The sequence below is a fragment of the Macaca thibetana genome, chromosome 5 (genome assembly GCF_024542745.1).
Source record: "Macaca thibetana thibetana isolate TM-01 chromosome 5, ASM2454274v1, whole genome shotgun sequence".
Classification (NCBI taxonomy): domain Eukaryota; kingdom Metazoa; phylum Chordata; class Mammalia; order Primates; family Cercopithecidae; genus Macaca; species Macaca thibetana.
Window position 1 is genome coordinate 21729356 of NC_065582.1, and position 10764 is coordinate 21740119.

Below are 10764 nucleotides of genomic sequence, written 5' to 3' on the forward strand. Positions count from 1 at the left end.
AACGGAGCGTAGGCTTACACTACCTCCATACAGATAGTGGTGTTGTTGAAGTTTAGCTTCTCCCATACTTCCTCTGAAACATTTCCGGTGTAAAGTGAGACAGTGAATTCCCCTGCCTTGTTGCCTTTTAGTGGGGGCGTATACTTAACTCACTACTGGGCCTTGCTAACAACCTGGGAGAATGAAAACAGAGGCGTGGTTCACATGGCTTTATTGTTTCAGGGTGGGGATGGAAGCTCAACAGCCTGCTTGGCCCTGCTCCCACCAGGAGTATGTATGGAGGAAGAGCTGATTAGTCCTGCTTTGCTCCACCTCATTCTTCCTCATTGATGTTGATTGTGAGTGGAAGCTCAGCATTCCTCTGCTGACCATCCCAACCCCAGTACACACTGTGAAGCAGGTTCACTGAGCACTGGTTTTCCAACTTGTCTTAGTCTGATGAGAAAGAATACACTCATGCACTGCAAACTACACGAGGCAGATTTATTACTCACAGATAGGCAGCAAGGTACAACAGAAGCCTCTCATTCATTGTAAACTAGTGCCCCAAGGCTCAGGAAAGCTGGCAAGGAGGATGAAGTCTCAACTGTGGGGGCCTTACTTGCACCACGGCTGAGGGACTTTAGAAAGCAGCCTGGTTTGGGTTTTATACCCCATAGCAAGAGGAGTCACTGGGATAAAGAATTTTAATGGACAGCCTATTCTGGGGAAGACTAAAACGGAGCCTGGATGATTCCAGCCAATTTCCCCTTATCTCAGAATGTTGCATTCACAGCACATTCCACAGTTATTCTTGAGGACATCTACAAGCCAGAAAGGGAGAACTGGGTCACTTCAGGGACACATGGAGAATTGTCAGGGAGGGAGGTAAAAGGAGAGTACCAATGAGCCCCACTTTACACTACCTCATTCATTCTCACTGATGGCAAGTCAGGGAGAGACTCAGATGGCCCTAATGCCACCAGGAGAGGGAAAACATAGTGGTGATTAGCCAGACTTCTTAGTTCTTTATCAATTCTCATTGCTGCCAGGTAAGGGTAGAGGCTGGACCCTGCTGACATTATCCTGGTGAGGGAATCTGAACAACACCTGCTTCTTTTAGGCAGGGGATGGAATAATAGCTCCCTGCTCAGCCCTGCCAACACCAGCAGGCAAGGGAACCAGAGTGCCACTCTCTGCTTCTGTGGGGCAGGGGCACAGGGCAATGGATTAGCTTCTCATTCTTCTCTGCTGAAACTGCAGTGGAGGAGAGTTGCTGTATTTTTATCTGTTGGGGTTTAGAAGGAGTAGGATGGATGTTTTAGTTCATTTTTGTGCTGCTGTAACAGAATGCCACAGATTGGGTGATTTATAAACAATGTAAGTTTATTTGTCTCATGATTCTGGAAGTTGAGATGTCCAAGATCAAGGGAACACAGAATGGTGAAGAATGACTTGCTGCATCATAAAATGGCAGAAGGCATCATGTGGGGGAGAGAGAGAGAGCACATGAGAGAGTAAGAGACTGAACTTGAAGCTTCAAGCCCTTTTATAATTAGCATTAATCCATTCATGAGGGTGGAGCCGTTGTGACCTAAACACCTTCCTTTAGGCCTTACCTCTCAACACTGTTTCATTGGAGATTAAGTTTCCAATTAAGTTTTGGGGGCAACATATTCAAAGCATAGCAATGGATATTGCCAAAAAGGCTTTCTACATTAGACCACTCTTTTTTCAGGTCCTTCGGCTGGGGGAAAATAGGCTTTTCTTGGACTATTTTTATCTGTGCCAGTTGGCAGTTCTAGGTCATGAACTTCTGTAGCACCATGGCCAGGATATGTGGGAGTCAATAAGAAAACCCAGGAAACATATTGCCATGTTGTTCCTTGACTTGAGGTTACCAGGTAGTTCACTTTCTTCTTCTCACGTTTCAGTCTTCCTATTCTTATTTTTGTATTGTGTCGAGGATTTTTGAGTTGTAAGAAAGAAGACCTTTTTTGAGTTGTAGGAAAAAAGACCTGGAAGAAATGAGTTTGCTCCATCTTGCCCAGAAATGGAAGTTTTTGTTAATGAGATTTTTATCAAAAGAAAGGAAGGTCTGAACATGTTGGGGGATGTTTGATACTACAGTTTTTGCATGAATCAGTAACTGGATCAAGGGAAGCTTTACCTCTTCAACTTGAAATGCTGATCTTTATAGGAATTTTTGCTACTGCAAGAAATCTTATATAAGTGAGCAAGGCTTCCATAACCGGAGAATATACTCAGAGCTAGTCCCTCCTCCTCTCAATATCCCTTCGTGATCCTGTTTATATCTTCCTGTGCAATAAAGACCCACTTTATTATCTTTGTATCACAAGCAGTTGAAGTCTCTACTATGTTGAGTGAATATGAAAAAATATGTGTCTTACCAATGCATTTGATATTAGCTCATTATTTACTTGGGTGTACCAATCTGAAACGAAATCTAATTTCCCAGTAATAAATGGATTAATGCTTGCACTGCACGTCTTTGTGACTCTGAAGTTGATAAGCCTTTATCATAGCTGATGCAGCTGAACAATAGCCTAGAAACCAGAAAATGTAGACCCTTTTATTACAGTGCCTGGCTTTCTTGATACAACTCTACATAGATGTTTAATTCTCTGAGAAAGAGTCATACCCCAACCCTGGCTGATTTTATGCAGGTTGCGTCTGCAGTTCAATAACACTGAGGCTGAAATATTAGTTGGTGCCAAAGTAATTGCAGTTTTTGCACATAAATACATGACATAATTATGTCCTATTAGAGTCCCTGACAAAATAGGATAAGTGTCAGATAATTATATTAAAACTGTTGGGAATGTGTCAGAAGGCTGACATTTGTATTTCCATTCATCTATCACCTGTGTCATTTTCCAGTTGACTCAAACCATGTAAGAATAAAAAGATTATTATATATTATTAACTTCCTAAAATACCGTCATTACTTATATTTATAGTTTGGGGATAAGTTGCAGGGTGAAATACAAAAGTATACATCTCAATCTGGGCTCCAAGTAGTTTCCTTTCCTTGTTTACCCATTACTTTATTTTATTTATTGATTTTAAATTTATATTCTATTTTTTGCATATATAACGCAATATGTGAGTATTTGTCTGTTCTAATACTGCTATAAAAAACTACCAGAGACTGGGTAATTTATGAAAAAAAGAGATTTAATTGATTCAAATTTACTCAGACTGTACAGGAAGCATGACTGGGGAGGCCTCAGAAAAGGTATTATAGTGGAAGGGTGAAGGGGAGCAAGCACATCTTCACATGGAGGTAGGACAGAGAGAGAGGGCAAAAAGGGAAGTGCTACACACATTTAAACAATCAGGTCTTGTAAGAACTCATGAGAACAGAAAGGGGGAAATCTGCCCCATGATCCAATCATCTGTCACCAGGTCCCTCTCCTAACATTGAGAATTACAATTTGACATGAGATTTAGGCGGGGAAATAGAGCCAAACCATATTATTCTGCCCCTGTTATCTTCCAAATCTCATGTCCTTCTCACATTTCAAAACATAATCATGCCTTCCCAATAGTCCCACAAAGTCTTAAGTCATTCCACCATTAACTCAAAAGTCCAAGTCCAAAGTCTCATCTGAGACAAACAAGTCCCTTCCATCTATGAGCCTGTAATCAAAAACAAGTTAGTTACTTTCAAGATACAGTGTGGGTACAGGCATTGGGTAAATGCTTCCATTCCAAAAGAGAGAAATTGGCCAAAACAGTGGGGCTATGGGGCCCATGCAAGTTTGAAATTTAACAGGGCAGTCATTAAAGCTCTAAAATAGTCTCCTTTGATGCCATGTCTCACATTCAGGACACATTGATGCAAGGGATGAACTCCCAAGTCCTTGTACAGCTCTGCCTCTGTGGCCCTTCAGGGTACAGTCCCCACAGCTGCTTTTATAGTGTGGTGTTGAGTGCTTGCAGCTTTTCCAGGCACAAGGTACAAGTTGTTGCTAGATCTATCATTCTGGGATCTGGAAGATGGTAGCCATTTTTTCACAGCACCATTGGGTGGTGCCCCAGTGAAGACGCTCTGTGGGGCTCCAACCACTCCACTACTGTAGTAGAGGTTCTCCATGAGGGCTCCACCTCTGCAGCAGACTTCTGCCTAGACATGCAGGCGTTTCCATACATACTCTGAAAAATAGGCAGAGGCTCCCAAAGCTCAACTCTTGATTTTGTGCACCTGCAAGCCCAAGCCTTGGAAGGCACCAAGGCTTGGGGCTTTCACCCTCAGAAGCAATGGCTTGAGCTATACCTTGGCCCTTTTTAGCCACTGCTGGACCTGGAGTGGCTGGGATGCAGGGTGCCATGTCCCAAGGCTGGACAGAACAGTGGGGCCCTGGGCCTGGCCCATGAACCCATTTTTTCCTCCTAGGCCTTCAGGCCTGTGATGAGAGGGGCTGCCATGAAGGTCTCTGAAATGCCCTGGAGGCATTTTCCCCATTGTCTTGGCTATAAACATTAGGTTCTTCTTAACATAAGCAAATTTCTGCAACCTTGAATTCTTCCCTAGAAATTTTTTTTTTCTCTTTTCTACCATATGGTTGGTCTGCAAACTTTCCAAACTTTTATGCTCTGCTTCCCTTTTAAATATATGTTCTCTAGTGTCAGGTCGTTTCTTTGTGTATGCAAATTAGCCTAGGCTTTTAAAAGCAGCCAGGCCACTTCTTGAATGCTTTGCTGCTTAGAATTTTTTCTGCCAGATATCCTAAATCATCTCTCTCAAGCTTAAAATTCCACAAATCCCTAGAGCAGGGGAGCAATGCCCCCAGTCTCTTTGCTGAAGTATAGCAAGAGAGACCTTTATTCCAGTTCCCAGTAAGTTTCTTATCTCCATCTGAGACCACCTTAGGCTGGACTTCATTGTCTATATCACTATCAGCATTTTGGTCACAACCATTCAATATTATCTCTAAGACATTCCAAACTTCCCCACATCTTCCTCTTTTCATCTGAGTGTTCTAAACTGTTCTCACCTCTGCCCATTATCCAGTTCCAAAGTCACTTCCATATTTTCAGATATCTTTATAGCAATGCTCCACTTCTTTGGTACCAATTTTCTGTATTAGTCAGTTCTCACACTGCTATAAAGAAGTACATGAGACTGGATAATTTATGAATAAAAGAGGTTTAATTGACTTACAGTTCTGCAACCTGTACAGGAAGCATGGCTTGGGAGCCCTCATGAAACTTACAATCATGACAGAAGGGTGAAGAGGAAGCAAGCACATCTGCTCATGGCAGCAGGAGAGAGAGTGAAGGGGGAAGTGCCACATGCCTTTCAACAACCAGATCTTATGAGAACTATCACGAGCACAGCAGGGAGAAATCTGCCCACATGATCCAATCACCTACCACCAGACCCCTCCCCCAATATTGAGATTCAATTCAACATGAGATACAGGTGGTAACACACGGCCAAGCCATATCAATGTGTAAACAAATCTCTTTTGCAGCAAGGTGTGATATAGACAAACACACAAATAGAATCAACTGAAAGTAAACAGGAATGAAATAAAGGATTTAAAGCCTAGAAAAAACCTAGACATGAGGGAGTATTGCCAGGGACCTAGACATGAGGGAGTGTTGCCAGGGGACATTGGAAAGGGTGTGTGTGTATGTGTGTGTGTGTGCGTTTGTGTGTGTGTGTGTGTTGGTGGATTCTTAGTTCTTTACTGTGTAATAATTCTTTCTTCACTGTAAAATATGAATTCAATAAATAAACTGCCACTAGTATTCCCAGAGAATGGTACTATTAGGCATGGGTTGTTCCCGTCTTTCTGAGATGTTCATGTATGTTACAATAGATGAAATAAATAAAAGCATAAGGTTGTCTGCAAAAGTTTTGTTTCTTATTGTCATAATGAATTTGTCATCCTTGAATTAATTTTCCACCTCTGGATGCAATCTGTATCCATGTCCTATTGACATACTTTTTACATTGGATCTCCCACTTACTTTCTTTTTTATTTCTACCACTATGCATGTCCAAGTTCATGTTGTTGAACTATTATTATTTTGAAATATAGTCATGTACTACATAATGACATTATAGTCAACAATGGACCACACATATGAAGATGGTCCCGTAAGATTATAATGGAACTGAAAGATTCCTATTGCCTAATGTTTAGTATGCGCTGCTTTTTTATGATTACTTTAGAGTGTACTCCTTCTACTCATCAAAAAATAAGTTAACTGTAAAACAGCCTCAGGCAGGTTCATCAGGAACTATTCCAGAAGAAGGCATTGTTATCACAGGAGGTGACAGCTCCATGTGTGTTATTACCCCTGAAAACCTTCCAGTGGGACAAGATATGAAGGAGAAAGATAGTGATATTAATGATCCTGACCCTGTGCAGGCCTAGGCTGATGTATGTGTTTGTGTCTTAGTTTTTAATAAAAAAGTTTAAAAACTAAAAAAAAAAAAAAAATAGGAAAAAGCTGATAGAATAATGATATAAAGAAAGAAAATGTTTCTGTACAGCTGTACAACATGGGTGTGTGTTTTAAGTGTTATTACAAAAGTGTCAAATTAAAAAAACTTAAGTTTATAAAGTAAAAAAGTTACAGTAAACTCACGTTAATTTAATAATGAAGGAATAAAAATTTGTTTATAAATTTAGTGTAGCCCAAATGTACAGTGTTCTTAAAGTTTACAGGGATGTACAGTAATGACCTAGACCTTCATATTCACTCACCACTCACTCATGAACTTACTCACAGCAACATCCAGTGCTGCAAGCCCCATTCACAGTAAGTGCCCTATACAGGTGTACCATTAGTATGTTTAGATATGTTTAAATACATAAATAGCTTTGTGTTACAATTGCCTACAGTATTGAGTACAGTAACATCCTGTGCGTGTTGGTAGCCTAGGAGGTTAGGCTATACCATATAGTCTAGGTATGTAGTAGACTAGGTTTGTGTAAGTACACTCTATGATGTTTACACAAGGATGACACATTTCTTAAACGAATTCTGTTGCTAAGTAAGGCATAGTCATAGTTGTATTTAGTTTGGGCCTTATCAATCGTTTTTCTTTTTTATGTGTCAATAAATTTTTAATGTTAATTATATTCTTAATTTACTTTCTTAGAAAATAGTCTTCCTTTAACTTTTTTTCTTGTTTCTTTTAATTCCCTTAGCTAGGTTGGATGCTTAGCTTACTAGTTTTCATTCTAACTTCTTTTTAATAAAAGTATTTAAGATAGAAATTTTTCTAATCATAATTGTGGATGCATTCCATACATTTTAATAAACATTTTAAAGTTATTTCATTTTAAGTATTTTGACAAATTATTTTTTGCCTCTTTAGTTATTTAGAACTAGTCTTATTAACTGCCAGACATAAGGCATTTTATTTTGATTTTCTTATTTATCTTTCATTATTGATTGTGTCATCAGAGAACATAGTTCCTAAGACACTTATTCTTTGAATTTTGTAGAGTGGTTTTGTGACTTAATACATGGTTGTTTTCATAAACGTTTCTTATATGTGTGAGAAGACTGTATATTCTCAAATTACTGCATGTACTAGCAATCAGAGAAAGTTTCCTAATTGCATTATTCAAATTTTCTCTAACCTTACTAATTTTTGATACTTAAGAAGTAAAGAAATATGAAGATGGTCTTATCACAATGAAGTACTATTTCTTGCATCTCATTAAAACCTTGAACATTTTAATGAGTGCTAATTCTTTACATAGCACTGTCCATGCACAGAAGCTCTCTACCATGCTTTTATTTTTTTAGTTTTTACTGGACATCACATTCCATTCAGCAGATAGTTTTTTAGTACAAAGAGTTGATTTGTACATTCATCAAGACTTTTGAGCTGATGGAGAATAATTTTTAGTGACTCTCAAGACTAATTAAATCACACCAGGATTTTCTCTACCTTGCTCTGATTTTTATCACATTTAAAAATCAAATTTGAAAAAAGAGGAGGATAATAGAAAAAAAAAGGAGATGAAGAGGAAGAAGGAGAATCAGGAGAAGGAGAAGCGACAAGAGAAAGAAACGTGACTGGGAGTCTAAGGGAGTGGCTGGGCTATGTCCTTGAAGTAGTTGGTAGCTGGGGCACATGACAGACTGCAGGTGTGTGTGCATATACTCTCAACCTTTGCCTTCAGTGTTCCAGACATACTTTTCTAGGGGCTTTGACTTTAAAAAATGGGAGTCTGTGATAAGCTACTTACTCTTCTTTTGTTTTCTAAAGCTGTGACAAAACACAAAGCTCTGTGAGGAAACAAAACCTAAAGCAGTCTGACAGCTGGTACAGAGAGGGTGCTGCCACCGATTCAGTTCCAGGAATAAGTGTAGCTCTGCCTGCCTTTCTAGAGCTTCTCAGAACACATCTGAGGACTCACTCCACACATCTTGTGACTACTGCCAGCCGTTGGACTGTGAAAGGGAAAACCACAGACCACTCATAGAGGATGGTTTGGTGCCTGCATATAGATGAAATAGTGAGAAAAATGAGTGTGTCATTTCAATGTCAGGGTGATGCTGGCTTCACAGAGTGATTTAAGGAGTAACCCACACCCATATGGCTTCACAGTTGAATTTGATCAGAAATATAAAGAGCTGTTACACTGTTACCAATTCTACTAAAATTATTCCAAAAAATAATTTTTTGGTTGGTAGGTTTTTTATTACTGATTCAATTTTGGAACTTTATATTGGTCTGTTTAGGGTTTTAGTTTCTCCCTGATTCAATCTTGGGAGATTGTGTGTTTCCAGGAATTTATCCATTTCCTTTAGGTTTCTTAGTTTGTGCATAGAGATGTTCATAATAGTCTCCAACTATCTTTTTTATTTCTGTGGAATTGGTTGTAAAGTCACCTTTGTCATTTCTGATTGTTCTTATTCGGATCTTCTCTTTTATTCCTTGTTAATCTAGCTAGTGGTCTGTTAACCTTGTTTATCCTTTCAAATAACCTACTTTTGATTTCACTGATTCTTCATATGGATTTTTGGGTCTCACTTTTTTTCAGTTCTGCTCTGATTTATTTCTTTTCTTTGGCTAGCTTTGGTGTAGTTCTTGTTTTTCTAGTTCCTCTGGGTGTGATGTTAGATTGTTTATTTGAGATGTTTCTGTTTGAAGTATATATCCAGTGCTATAAGCTTTCCTCTTAATGTTGCTTTCACTGCATCCCAAATATTTTTGTATGTTGAGTCTTTGTTTTCATTTATTTCAAAGAATTTTTTGATTTCTGCCTTAATTTCATTGTTTATCCCAAAGTCATTCAGGAGCAAGTTGTTTAATGTTCATGTAATGGTGTGTTTTAAGATACCTTCTTGTTATTTATTTCTATTTTTATTTCACTCTAGACTGAAAGTATGGTTGATATTTCAATTTTTAAAAAAAATTTATCAACACTTGCTTAATGGCCAAGCATGTCGTTGATCTTGGAATATGTTCCATGTGCAGATGAGAAGAATGTGTGTTCTATGGTTGATAAGTGTAGTCTTCTGTAGATGTCTATTAGGTCAAATTTGTCAAATGCTGACTTTAAGTCCCTAATATTTTGTTAATTTTCAGCCTTGATTATCTTTCTAATGCTGTCAGTGGGGTGTTGAAGTCCTGCACTATTATCATGTAAATGTTTAAGTCTTTTTGTAGGTCTGGAAGTATTCATATTTGTTTTATTAAACTGGCTGCTTTAATGTTGGGTGCATACATATTTAAGATAGCTAAGTCTTCTTGTTGATTTAAGCCCTTTATCATTATAGTGCCTTTCTTTGTCATTTTTTACTATTGTTGGTTTAAAATCTGTTTTATCTGATAGAAGACTAGCAACTCTGCTCTTTTTTGCTTTCCTTTTGCATGGAGAATGTTTCCCCAACTTTTTACTTTGAGCTTACTGGTGTCATTACACATGAAATGGGTCTCTTATAACAGCAGACAAATGGATCTTGTTTTTAATCCAACTTGCCACTGTGTGCCTTTTAAGTGAGACATTTAGACCACTTACATTCAAAGTTAATATTGATATGTGAGGTTTTGATTCTATTATGAAGTTGTTAATTGGTTGTTTTGTAAGTTTCTGTTATGTGGTTGCTTTATGTGTTCACTGTATACTTAAGTGTGTTTTTGTGGTAGGATGTATCATTCTTTTGTTTCCATGTTTAGAACTCTCCTAAGGATCTCTTCAAAGCCTGGTCTAGTGATCACACATTCCCTTGGTTCTTACTTGTCTGGAAAATATTTCTTCTTTTATGGAGTTTAATTTGGCAGGATATAAAATCTTCGATTGTAATTTGTTGTTTTTAAGAATGGTGAAAATAGTCCTGTGGTCTCTCATGGATTGTAAGTTTCTGTTGAGAAGTCTGCTGTTAGCCTGATGTGGTTCTTTTTGTAAGTGACCTGTCCTTTCTCTATAGCTGTCTTTAAGATATTTTCTTTACTGTTGACCTTGGATGGTCTGGTGACTATACCTTAGTGATTTTCATTTTGTATAGTATCCCACAGGTGTTCTTTCTGTTTCTTGTATCTGGATGTCTACCTATCTAGCAAGATTAGGGAAATTTTTTTTCTTTCTTTTTTTTTTTTTTTTTTGTTTTTGAGACGGAGTCTCACTCTGTTGCCCATGCTGGAGTGCAGTGGTGTGATCTCTGCTCACTGCAAGCTCCGCCTCCTGGGTTCGTGCCATTCTCCTGCCTCAGCCTCCTGAGTAGCTGGGACTACAGGTGCCCACCACCACGCCTGGCTAATTTTGTGTATTTTTAGTAAAG